Source organism: Pistacia vera, unplaced genomic scaffold, assembly GCF_008641045.1.
Source record: "Pistacia vera cultivar Batoury unplaced genomic scaffold, PisVer_v2 Contig418, whole genome shotgun sequence".
In the NCBI taxonomy this organism is placed as follows: Eukaryota; Viridiplantae; Streptophyta; class Magnoliopsida; order Sapindales; family Anacardiaceae; genus Pistacia; species Pistacia vera.
Window position 1 is genome coordinate 23,311 of NW_022196244.1, and position 13,043 is coordinate 36,353.

General features: G+C 33.8%; 1 non-coding gene across 1 annotated transcript; it reads left to right on the top strand.

Annotated features, from left to right (window-relative positions):
• Positions 1–513: 513 nt before the first annotated feature.
• LOC116142782 lies at positions 514–620 on the top strand. Its single transcript, XR_004130044.1, has one exon. It is a non-coding gene; the product is annotated as a small nucleolar RNA R71 (small nucleolar RNA).
• The last annotated feature ends 12,423 nt before the right edge of the window (positions 621–13,043 follow it).

The following is a 13,043-nucleotide window of genomic DNA, read 5'->3' on the forward strand; positions in this document are numbered from 1 at the left end:
TAGTGGTGGTTTGTGCTCATTGTTGTTACTCCACGAGAAGTTTGGATGATTTTCCCATGCTGGAGTATATGTGCTTGAGTATGGATTCCTTGCCCTTTTTTAAAATTTTTGACATAATGCACTTGTTCAGGTTGAGCAAACAGACTTCCTACTTGGCAATCTCTAGATAAATGATTTCCTACACAAAATTCACATGTTAGAGAATGAGTTTCAAGCTTTTGAATGGCTAAAAGTTGAGCAGCCAAAGCGGTGTAGCCTTTGACTTTGTGCACTCCCGCTGCTTTCCTTGTGAGCCAACGTGGTGTAACCTTCAACTTTGTGCACTCTCGCTGCTTTCCTTGTTAAATTTCTCTCCGAAGGCCTTTTGTAGTTATTGCTCGCCATCACCTCAATCAAATTCTAGGCTTCCTCTAGTGTTTTTTATTTAAAACTCCCCCAATTGCAGCATCAATCATCACTTGTATATTTGGTAGGAACCCATTGTAGAACGTCTACACTTGCAACCATATTGGCAACCCATGGTGAGGACACCTCCGTAAGAGATCCTCATACCTCTCCCAAGCTTCATAAAGTGACTTCATATCTTACTGGAAAAAAAATGTGATGTCACTCCTCATCTTAGCAAACTTGACAAGTAGGAAATATTTCATAAGGAATGCTTGAGCTAACTCATTCCATGTAGTAATACTTCCTAATGGTAGAGAAATCAACCAAGCCTTAGCTTTATCCTGAAGAGAGAATGGGAAAAGTCTAAGCCTAATTGCATCATCGGATACTCCATTGTGTCTGAATGTGTCACATAGCTCTAGAAAGCAAATTGAACCAAATGTTGTATCGAATGAATAATTGCTGGTTTTATTTCAAAAGTATTCGCTTGAACTGGTGGCCTGCTAATGCTAGAATAGGATCCTTCAACAGTAGGACTAGAGTAGTCCTTCAATGCCCTTTGAACCACTACCACTCCACTAGTTGCATTGCCCCCTGGGATTTCCTCGTTCTCTTGATTACTCATATTTTGATTTATACTTTCCCTTGTCAGCTACTGCTTTTTCTAAGTTGGCTTGCCTATTTTCCTTTCTCAACTGCCTCGTTGTTCTCTCTATCTCAAAATTAAAAAGATTAAGATCACCACTACCTTTTGAACGTAAGCTCTCCAGGATCTAAAAAAAAAAAAATACCAACATAACAAAGTAAAAATTAATTTTAAAACAAAGACCAAACTAGCAATTAAATAGTTCGTAGTGATATTGAAAATAAATAATTCACTGGCAACGGTGCCAAAAACTTTATATGATTTTCACAAGTGTACGAAATTGTGCAAATAATAAAGTGTATGAATATAGATATCGAACCCAAGGGGATTACTATTATCAGTTACCAAATTAAGCTATCCTATTACTATTTGATTAATCCAAATTGAATCAAGGAAAACCTAAATTAAAAAAAAAAAATAACAATTGAAATTAAAAGAGAACAACTAAATAAAACTTAGGGTTAATGCAAGATGACTAGACCTAGGGCATAGATTTCACACTAACTCTTATTTATATGTATTGATCACTTGTGCTAATTTCATTAAGCTCTTCTTAAAGGTCAAACTCCTTAAGTTTCCAATAATTTTCTCTTGAACAATTATCAAATTAACTCCTAAGTACTAGCCCGAATTATCTCTAATCAGATTTAAGCAATTGGAGATCATTACGCTCCATGGAGTTTACAAAAACCTCACAAGTCGCGGTAACTTATCTCTAGTATTCGCTCAACCTATGGTTTTACTATCCTAGACCAACTAAGTATCATCTCTCAATCTCAACCTATTCCATTAATTCATTCAATTCTTGGGCCCTTAAGAATCAAAAGCATTAAGCATAATAATAAAACTTAGGAAGAAATCTTAATAAAAATCAACATTAATAAATTAACACATAATCAAGAGATTAGGTTACATCTTAGCCCTAGAACAATAAAGTTAGTTCATAACAAAGATGAAAGAAACAATCATCTTTATTAAAACAATCAACATGAGTTTATAAGAAAGAAACAAGAAGAACTTCTCTATATTGCGAATCAAAGCTCTAGAAATTCTACTACTTTTCTTCTCTATAGGATTTTCTTCTCTTATTCTCTCTAAAGAATCCCCAAAATAATGTTAAAAGACTTCTCTTTATTTCCCACAAGAGTTAGGGTTTTATTTTCCTTAATTCTATTTAGTTTATGACTCTTAACCCTATTTTCCTAATAAAAAACAGAAGAAAAATTCCTAACTATCGTGACTGTGCCCCGACACTCACTACAACATTATACATTTATAGCCATAGCATTCATTATAGCTTAAAGTAAGAATTTGCATAGCTAAATGGTTTAGCTACAAATGCAATGTTTTGTAGCTTAGCGTAGCTAGAAGTAGCACAACTAAAAGTTAATCATATAACTTTTTGCTTACATAGCTAACATTTTATATTTTTTGCTATGGATAAAATTAATATGTAACTAAAAACTTAAATGTTTTTGCCATAACAATAATAATTTTGTAGCAAAAGCTTTGCATTTATAGCCATGACGAATAGCTCGTATAGCTATGTTTGCATTTTAGCTACATAAATATAAATTTATAACTAAAATTTGAAAATTCCTACTACAAAAATAATATTCATGGCAAATATATTGACATTTTAGCTACGTGACCACTAAATTCGTTGTTAAATAAAAATATTATTTGTCACATATATAGTGAATTGGTAGCTAAATATTAAATTATTTGCTACGGACGTATAGAAGTCATTAAAGATATTGCTATGGACATAATGTGTTAATAGCTAAATATTGAAATTACTTGTTATGAATACTTTTAATTTGTAACTAAATATTATAATTATTTGCAATAAAACAAATAATTTATGTCAAGAATTTGTAATTTATTGCTTCAATTAAAATTAATTGTAACAAATATTGCTATAATTAACAAATTTAATAATAATTACAAATTTATAGCAATATTTTTATATTAAAGAGATAATATGACGTCTTAACAAAAATTCTAATATAAAAAATAAAATATTAATAAAGTCATTTTCAACCGAATAATTGTCTACTCATAAATCCTTCATCCTAGTAATTTAAAATGTTATCAACTAATTTTTTACAAAATATGAATGCTTCAATGTCATAGCAACCTTTCCTGCCCATTTAAGAATTTCTACCAACCTATAATATCAAATTTGAAAAGAAAAAAAAAAATAAGATTAATTATATAGACTTATGTAATCATTGCATATCACTTTATTATTAATGTAAAGAAAAATGGTTTTCATAGTATATATGTAATTTTCAAAATAACTTATAATTTCATCAAAAGGAATCTGGCTATTTGTTGAAGATTATTGACCTTGGGTTGTAAGCATCATCATGAACTTCTCTTCTTATTGTCTATTCATCTCCTCCATTTGCCATTTTACTTCTTCTAATTTCACATTTGCTTCCCTCTTTGCCTCTTCCACCCTTTCATTTGCTTCCTTCCTAACTGTTTGTACTTGTTTCATACCAGCAAAACCAGCAAAGATACCATCATGAACTTGTTTCATATCATTATGAACTAGCCCAATGTTCCTTCATCGTACCAGCAAAACCAGACCTTCCACTTTGGTTTTCAAGATACATATGTTTCCTCCAATTATTGTTGAACACAGAAAGTGGAGAAAACTGTGAAGTTGCTACTGGTCCAGATGACACGCATTTCAAACTCCCTTTGTCATATCCAAAAGCTATAGCTTCTTCTATCTTTTTCAATTTGCACTGTATCATTTCTATCGCTCCTGCAATTTTCCCAGACCTCAGCCAAAACAAACAAACAAATAAAATATTGAATCTTAACATGAATTTTTTTTTTTTCAAAAGTAATTGCATAAGAGGTTAAATCAAGAATAGAGAGATTTATCATAGCCTCATTGATACTGCTTGATTCAGTTCATGTCACAAGAAGTAAATTCATGCTTCTTAGTTCCATAATACCCCATAAAGCTTCGTGTGCATTTGCAAACTTAATCTTTCCACTATTCCAATTAAATTTTCAATACTCATTAAATAGGCACACTGCTCTTTCATAGTCAAGAAAAAGAAACTAATGCCTTGCCTTTACAATTTCCTAAAATCCAAACCTACTTTGCTATACATTACTTCAAGCCTAGTTCAGTTTCTTCATATAAAGCATGGATCTTTTGAAGTGTAGTGAAGACATCAAAGTATTACTCACATATGCTTTAAGAAACCATTCAGTAGTCCTTCATCTACTTTCATTCTAATCTCATATTAAATGATAAATACTTGCTTATGGATTCAAATCATCTTGGTTAGAGGTAAAAGGTTACTAAACAAATCAGTTAACTTTTTTCTGTCTCACCGAGATCCTCTTTGGAGCAGATAAAAAGTATGAAGATCCCTTAACCTCCTCCTAAATCTAAATTATACTTTTCTGATAAATTACAGATAATAATTGATGTAAATGAAGATTAAGGAAGGAAAAAATCTTATCAAACATGACACACATATGCCTTAATTCAAAAGCACTCAGATTTACCCAACCTCCACTAGTAGTCTTATACTTCCAACAGCAACTACTTAAATTAGAAAACGAAAGAAAAGTGCTAGTAAAATGTAAAGAAATTAGGGGAAGAGAATGATAGTTTACTTTGTAAAGTTCGATAAGAACATTGTCAAGAGACTCCTGGGAATCATAAGGGCAGAGATGACGGAAAGATTTGATCGCCTCAATTGCCTCATCTGATCTGTTTCATCACAACTGCCATGTCTTTCAGAGCACTATCAACTCGGTCCCCAGCATTTGTAGCAGCCCAGAACATTGAAACTGCCCTGCTTGGATCTTTCTCCACCTTTAAAGAATTACAAATAAGAAAGAGAATAAAAGAACAACATAAACAGAAGAAGTCTTTCGCCAAAGAACTCTAAAGTAATTGATCTTACAAAATTATACAGCAGATACTCTTGAACATTTAGTCTATCAGTAATGATTTCACCCAAAATTTCTACCAAAAAACACATAGCTCTTTTTATTTGTTCAGCTCAGTAAATCATGCAACATATTTCATCCACTATAAAACATGTTCTCTATACAAGAAAAATTGCAGAAGACATAAAACTTCACCATTCATTTATTTTTTATTTTCACTCAATTTTCCCTTAAACCAAAGAAAGAACTAATTAATATGGGCAACCCTCCTTTACAAAACCCACTTCTACATGAAATTCAAAGATTTTTCTATAATCAATAGGATACAGTATTCTTGAAAAACAATAATCACACAAAATTCTTTAATCTTTTAATATAATTCAAGAAACAAATTGTTCATCACAAAATTACTCAAATCACCGAGAACAAGAATTATAACAAAAGAATCAGAAACTGCTCGAAAACACAATTATCATAGAAATATAAATTAACTCTCTCTAATTTGTTCTAGCACTAAGAAATTCAATACTCCTTCAATCAATATATCATTCAACGAGTTCTACAGCCCCCTACTTTTCCATCAAAAACTATATATTTCCACAGCCAAAAAAAATAAAAGTACATTATTAACTTTGACTTGTTAAAAGTTATCAAAATCCAATAATCTGCTGGTTCAATTATCGAAGGAATTTCATTCAACCAGTTCTAAAAAGATAAATAAACACCAAAAAAATGTATTAAAGATTCAAACTAATAACTTCTAAATCATAACCATCAAAACTCTTCTGTCAGAGGCATTTCATCAAACACATAACAAGTTCTCTGCAAACTTCCAAAAGTTAACGTAATTTAATCACCCAGCTTCCAATTTCCAAATATCTAGCAAAGTCAACATAAACCCACGAAGAATTCGTAACTAAGAAACAACTAAAGAGAGAGGGAAAAAAAAATTTAGATTTGGAAAGAAATGCATACCTATACAATCGATGAAATTGGGTTCTTTTCAGAGTTTCTTGTCTTTAAAAGGAGATGGGTGAGAATTCGAATGTGAATCTAAGGTGCGGAAGCAACTACTTGTGTATTGGTTTAACCAAAATATGGCTGTAAGGTTTATGACGACAAAGAGAAATTTAATTCGATTTTAAGTGGTGCATTAGTAATTTGAATTACAAATTTAGGTGTCAAGGGTATCAAGTGTTTCAAATTTTGATAGTGAGAACCCTATGATCACATATGGTGGCCATTCTAGAAACGTTTGTAGCCCTAATATTATTCTGACTAAGGACACAAATAATATGGTAAGGCTATCATAGTGTTAAACGACCCTGTCGAAACGTAGTGACTGATCTCACTTTTCAAGGTTGTTTGCCGACAACCTGATGCAATGAATGGGTGCTTACTATAGGCAAGTTCACTGGATAGACCGACCAGAGGATTCCATATGGATGGTAACCCTAGTGTTTATGAAATAAATCCTTTAACGGATGGTGGTGCATGTGATCCTTAGACTTGAGATCACCGGAGCGCCTTGTGCACCAATTGGTGTAGTTTGACACTAGCCCAACGTAGTTATATTCAGAGCTATCAATACAGTAGTGATTAGCTACATTGAGAAGTGTATCGAGACTATGGTGGATCAACAAAGGATTCATCACTCTTGGGTACGAGAGAAGTTATCTCACTAGGTAATTCAGTAAATGGCAATGACACTAAATCTATGGCCAATCAACTCAATCCAATTTAATATTCCTATCATTGGTCCAGTAATTGAATACAAACATGTCGAGGATATCTGAGATTGACACTATTTCTATACCTCAGTCTCGATGAGATAATAGTTAATGAAAGGATTTGATTTCACAGTAACCATACCATTGACAGGCTGCAGTTTCACTGAATCCGAATCATCGGGTGGCCATGATGCCTTGCTAGAGGCCAATCTTGGTCTGTGTGTAGTGAGACGATTAATTGGTGTTAATCACAATACTACACACTGCCGATATGATGAGGAGCCTACGGGTCACACACTTAGAAGATAATTTAAGAATCAATTTGTGAGAAGGGTATTTTCGTCCTTTGGGATGAAATGGTATTTTGGTTATCTCACAGTGCAATTAAATTTGCTAAGGTTGTTGCCTGTATTTAATTTTAATATTAAAATTAAATTAGTGAGAGTATATTTAAATATATCTTTGTATATATTTAAATGAATTATTATTATTAATTAAATATTAATATATTATTATATATTAATTGATTTTAATTATAATAATAATTAATTAATTAAAATACCATCAAGGGTGTGTTTGGTTGCAAGGGTAAACTAGGGTTGGAGCTCATGGCTATTCCTAAGTGGAATAGGGTTTTAATTGTTGCACTATATAAGTGCAACCTAAAAATTAAAACAAGAGAATTTATTCATTCAATTAAAACCCTAGCCACCCTTTCTCTCTCTCTCTCAAGAAGAAAACTTTTCTTGTTCTTCTTTCTTGATTCTTGAAGCCCTTGATTGTTCTAGCAAAATAATCAAGGGTTCTGTAGGGTGAAGAATTTCTTCGCAGCGGCAAGAAACCTACTGTTTCGTTTTTGCTTTCCGTTTTTCGCACAGGGGCTAAATTGAAGTTTTTAAAACCTTTAAAGCTAATATTCATTCTGCACGTTTGAGATGGTAACTTGATAATTCAACCCACCCAATTGAAAAATTGATTGTTTTTTAATGTATGCAATGTTCTTGTTTGATAATTACATGGTGCCTGGTACATGAGCCTTAGACCTATTGTTTATTGTTTATTGGGTTTGTTTGTAATTTTTATAANCTAATAATGATACCATAATATTGTTACTACCATGAAAATAAAATTTGTATAGCTAAATACCTTAATTAGCTATAAATTTCAATATTTTATGGCTAATTCACAAATAATAGCTATATAGTTAAACTCGTAGCTAATAATGATACTATATGCCATGTAAATTAAATGTTTATAGCTAAATACATTAATTAGCTATAATATTGAACCATAGCTAATAAATTGTAGCTAAATGACTAGTTATTGCCACGATTTTAATAAGTTAAAACAAGAGATGAATATTAGCTTCGAGGAAGGAAATCTTATCACTAAAATTATTTCAATTAGCTATAAATATTGACTTTTGTAGCTATAAGTATGTATTTGCTACAGTTTTCATTTCTGCAGCTAATTTTCGTAGCTGTATGTCTATAATGTTGTAGTGAATCTTGCTTCTGTGCTGGATGAGCTGCAGAGATAGATTGCTGAGCTACAGAATTTTGCTCCTGTGTTGGATGAGCTCCAACGATAGATTCCTGAGCTGAAGAATGTTGCTTCTGTTGAGAATGAGCTATAGAGATATTATGATGAGCTGTAGATGTAATTAGCTCCTGTTGAGAGTGAGTTGCAAAGGTATTATTAGCAGCACAATAATCTATAGAATTTTGTTCTTGTGGAAAGGAACCTGCAGAGATACTATTAGCAACACAATAATCTGAAACATTTGGTTCTTGGGAAGGATGAACTGCAGAAACATTATTATCAACACAACAATCAGCAGAATCTGTAGAAACACTGACAGACTTTAGATTAGTTTGATCAAGAGGCTGGCTATGATTCGAAGAGTAGGCAAAACCAGAAAAGTGTAAGTCTGCATCAGTATAACCTGTCAGATCAGGAAGAGACCAGGACTGTGGCAGAGATGGTGATCCAGTAGACTCAAAAGAGTTTCCATTTTGTTGAGTATGAAACCCAGATTTGAATGGAAAATCAAACTCATTAAAACTCACTTGTTTTACTATATAAATTCTGTCTGATGAAGACATGCATTTATATCCTTTGTGCTCAAGGCTATAACCCAAGAATACACATTTCTCTGTATGAAAGGAAAGCTTATGCTTTCAATATGGTCTTAGATAAGGAAAACAGCTACAACCAAATGTTCTTAGTGCATGATAGGCAGGTTCAAGAAGAAATAATATCTGATAAGGAGACTTCAAATCCAGAACTGTAGAAGGGAGTCTATTAAGCAGAAATATTGCTGTTTGAAATGCAGACCACTAAAAACGTAATGGCATAGAGGCATGAGCTAAAAGGGAAAGACCAAACTCTGTAATTGCTTTATGTTTCCTTTCTACCCTTCCATTTTATTGATGAAGGTAAGGACATGGATGTCTAAAACCAATTCCATGTTGTTGAAGATACTTAGAAAATGATCTAAATTCACTTCCCCAATCAGTTTGCAAAACTAATAATAATGCCTAATTGTTTTTCTATAAAAATATGAAGTTGAACAAAAACATTACAAGCTTCATATTTCACTTTAAGTGGATAGATCCAAGTGTATCTACTATAGTCATCAATAAAAATTATGTAATAGCTAAAACCTTCACTAGATAGAATAGGGGCAGGGCCCCATAGATCAGAATGTACCAACTCCAATGGTTGTTTTGCTCAGGAAGCAGAAACAGGAAAATGACACTGCTGTAATTTGCCAGACACATAAGTTTCACAAAACTCACGCTTATTCTTATCTCTAGAATGTTTTACATTCAGTTTATTCATTACAAAATGAAGAGTTTTATCACTTGGATGTCCTAATCTAGCATGCCATAGCAAAGTGTTCTTGTGTGATGCAGAAAAAGTAGATACATATGTAGTCAAACACTTACTTTTATTAGCAATTAAAGAGACATTATCTGTAGGCAACTCTGTTGATGTTGAACCAGCAGCTGAGAGTGATGATAAACCAGCAAAAAGACCACCAGTTGTAGGAAAAGACAATCAATACAAGCCATCCTTAATAGTTCCTTGAAGCAACACAGCTTGGTTGCTTCTATCCTTTACCAAACAACAATCAGAATTGAATTCAACTGTTACATGATTATCCTTAGTAATTTGGGAGATGCTTAGCAGATTTTTGGCAATGTTAGGAACACATAATATATTCCTAAGGTGTAAGATTCTATGAGATTCAAGAGAAGGTATCATCAATGTACCTGTGTGTGTTATAAGCAGAGAATCTCCATTTCCAACCTGAACTTTTGAGCCTCCTGTATATCCAGTTTTTGCCACCATGTTTGCTGCATTAGCTGTCATGTGGTTCGAAGCCCCGGAGTCCATATACCATGATTGATCATTGATTATTTGAGGGTGGGCAATGTTCAGATTACTGGTTCCAGAATTGATAACACCATCAACATTACTAGAAGACACAGTAACATGACCAGGTACGTTATTTTGAAGAACAGATCCATGTGAGTTATGCTGCTGTTGAGATACCCCTGTAGACACATTATTCAAGGATGGATGCTTAAAGCCAGAGTAGTCATGAAAGATACCAATTGACTGATTAAAAGAAGGTCTAATTGGAAAACTTGTTCCAGCAAACAAGGCCTGAGCAGATTCTGCTGACTGTGTTGAAATAAAATGCTGAGTAGGCAAGGACTGATTATAGGACACTTGTTGATTAGGTGGATTGTAATTGGTTGATGTGAATCCTTGATACTCCTGATCAAATCGATGATAACAGTGCAAAGTTGAGTGTCCTGGTTTGCCACAAACCTGACACATTAGACGAGGTCTGGAGTATCCTCGCCCCCTTCCTTTGCCTCTGTTAAAAAACGAATGGCCACCAGCACCAAATGTTGTATTACCAAAGTATTGAGGCTGTTGAGGAATACCTATATGTCCAAAATTCATAGATTGAGCCTGTTGAGGAGCAACTCCAGTACCTACTGACTGAGGACCAAAACCATTACCTACAGATCCAGTACCTTTGGGCCTAACTCCTCACCCAAAAGGCCTTATTGAGTGGGAGGATTGTCCACTCTTATAAACCTATTGGCTTGAGCGTGCCTAGTCGATATGGGATCTCCAACACTCCCCCTCATGATCAAGCCCATATGGTCCACTTGCTTATGAATGGAGGTAGTTTGGCCAGCGGTGAGGAGTTAGAGCCAGCAACTATCTCCAATAACAGGCATGACCCAACATATGGGCTTGACCGTGAGGGGGAGTGTTGGAGTCCCATATCGACTAGGCACGCTCAAGCCTATTAGGTTATAAGAAGGGGTAATTCTCCCATTCAACAAGGCCTTATTGGGTGAGGAGTCAGGCTCACCTCAAATTCTAACACTACTGACTGAGGAATAAAACCAGTGCCTCTAGATCCATGATAGTTGGGTAAAGGATTCCTATTAGTAGACACTCCACTAGAACCTTCAGGGAGGTTTGTCTTAGAAGCTATTAGAGCTGAGGACATTTGCTCATGAAAATTCAACAAAGCACTATTATGTCTTTCTAATCTCATCTCGTGTTTGTGCAACAGAAACAAAGCTTCTTGAAAAGAGGTCTGACTAGCATTAGATACCAAATTAGCAACAACGACATCATACTCTAGACCCAAGCCATCTAGAATATACAATAACAGTTCTTCATCTTCAATATTCACACCGCTAGCAACTAATTCATCTCCTATTTCTCTCATTCTTAACACATACTCATTCACACTTTGAGAATCCTTTTTCATAGTTTGCAATAAATTTCTCAGATACAAAGTTTGAGCTTTAGAGAATGATTGAAAATGCAATTCTAGCGTATTCCAGATTTCATAAGCACTGATGCATTTAGATACATGTCTAAACATCGATTCAAAAATAGATGACAATAACCAGCTTACCAAAAATTGATCCGTTCGTTTCCAACTGAAGTATTTAGGGTTTGGTTTCTTTACCATCAGTTCACTTTCTTCTGACTTCTCCAGTTGAAACATAGGAGGGCAAACGTTTGTTCCAGTAACAAATCCATCCAATTCATGTGAAGCCAGAGCTGGTAAAACTTGAAAACGCCAGTAACTATAATTTCGCTCCACTAATTTCACCGTTCTTGTTGGAAGCGAAGACTGAGCTATTGAATGTTGAGTATTTCCACTGTCAAGTGGTTCAACCTCAACTTTGGAAGAAATATTTGAGAAATCGGAACTTGAATTTGCATTGACGCTTGTCTATGGCTCTAATACCATGAAAAAGATCTTAGCTACTTTCAAGAAAATCAAGAAATCAGTAAAGAAAGGAGAAAGAAAATACGCAACTCTCAAGCGAAAGTAAGTGAACTAATTTTTTTCTTATTAACTGACTAAGACAAGAATTAACCCACTTTATACATCTCCAGTCTTAAACGCACCGTATTGATGAAAACTAACATGACATGGCAATTTAGAAAACTAACATGACATGGCAATTTACAAAACTAACCCTCACACATACACACTTCAGTCTAATACGTACAAATGTAAAAAAATGTTAACATATAATTACTAAAAATGACCAATATTGGGGAAATCGTACATGGAAGAGGGTCTGTATATATATAAATCCATAATAAGTGTAAGTATATGTGGGAAGATCAATCATCAAAGCAAAGTATGTATTTTATTAATTTGGTAAAGCCCTCAAGGCCGATGCCGCTGTGTCTGGGTTTTCATAATTATAATACTGGGGCTAAGACGATACCACCAACAGAGACCGGTACCAGTAACAGAGGCAGAGGTAATAAGAGAAGTGTTGAAGAAGCATGATGTGAATAATGTTGGTGCTCTGTGTAGGAAAGAGTTAGCAAGGCCTTCAAGTAAGCACCAATGAAGATTAAACTTGTTTAGCGTTAATTTAGAGCAAACTAAAGATAGATATCAAACTGAAATGATGTGATATATAATGGCGTGGCATTGATCACAATATTCTTGATCATAGAAGTGTGCAATAATTTGTTTAACTGCACATACTAGGATCCTCTTTAAAAAAATTATCAATGACAATTAGTATTGAGATGATCTCTTTTACAGTATGTAGTTTTACTCTAAATATTAAAGCATTGATTCGATATCTTATCACTTAATGTAATCTCATATGATATAGAAGAAATTATCAGAATTTTTTTAATGTCAAATGTTAATATCATTTATATGAAAAATGTTAATTGATTGACTTTGTAGCCAATATGGTTGGGACCATATATGTGATTACGATTAAAATTACAAGCCCTAGGAAGATTAGTGTTTAGTAATAGCAGAA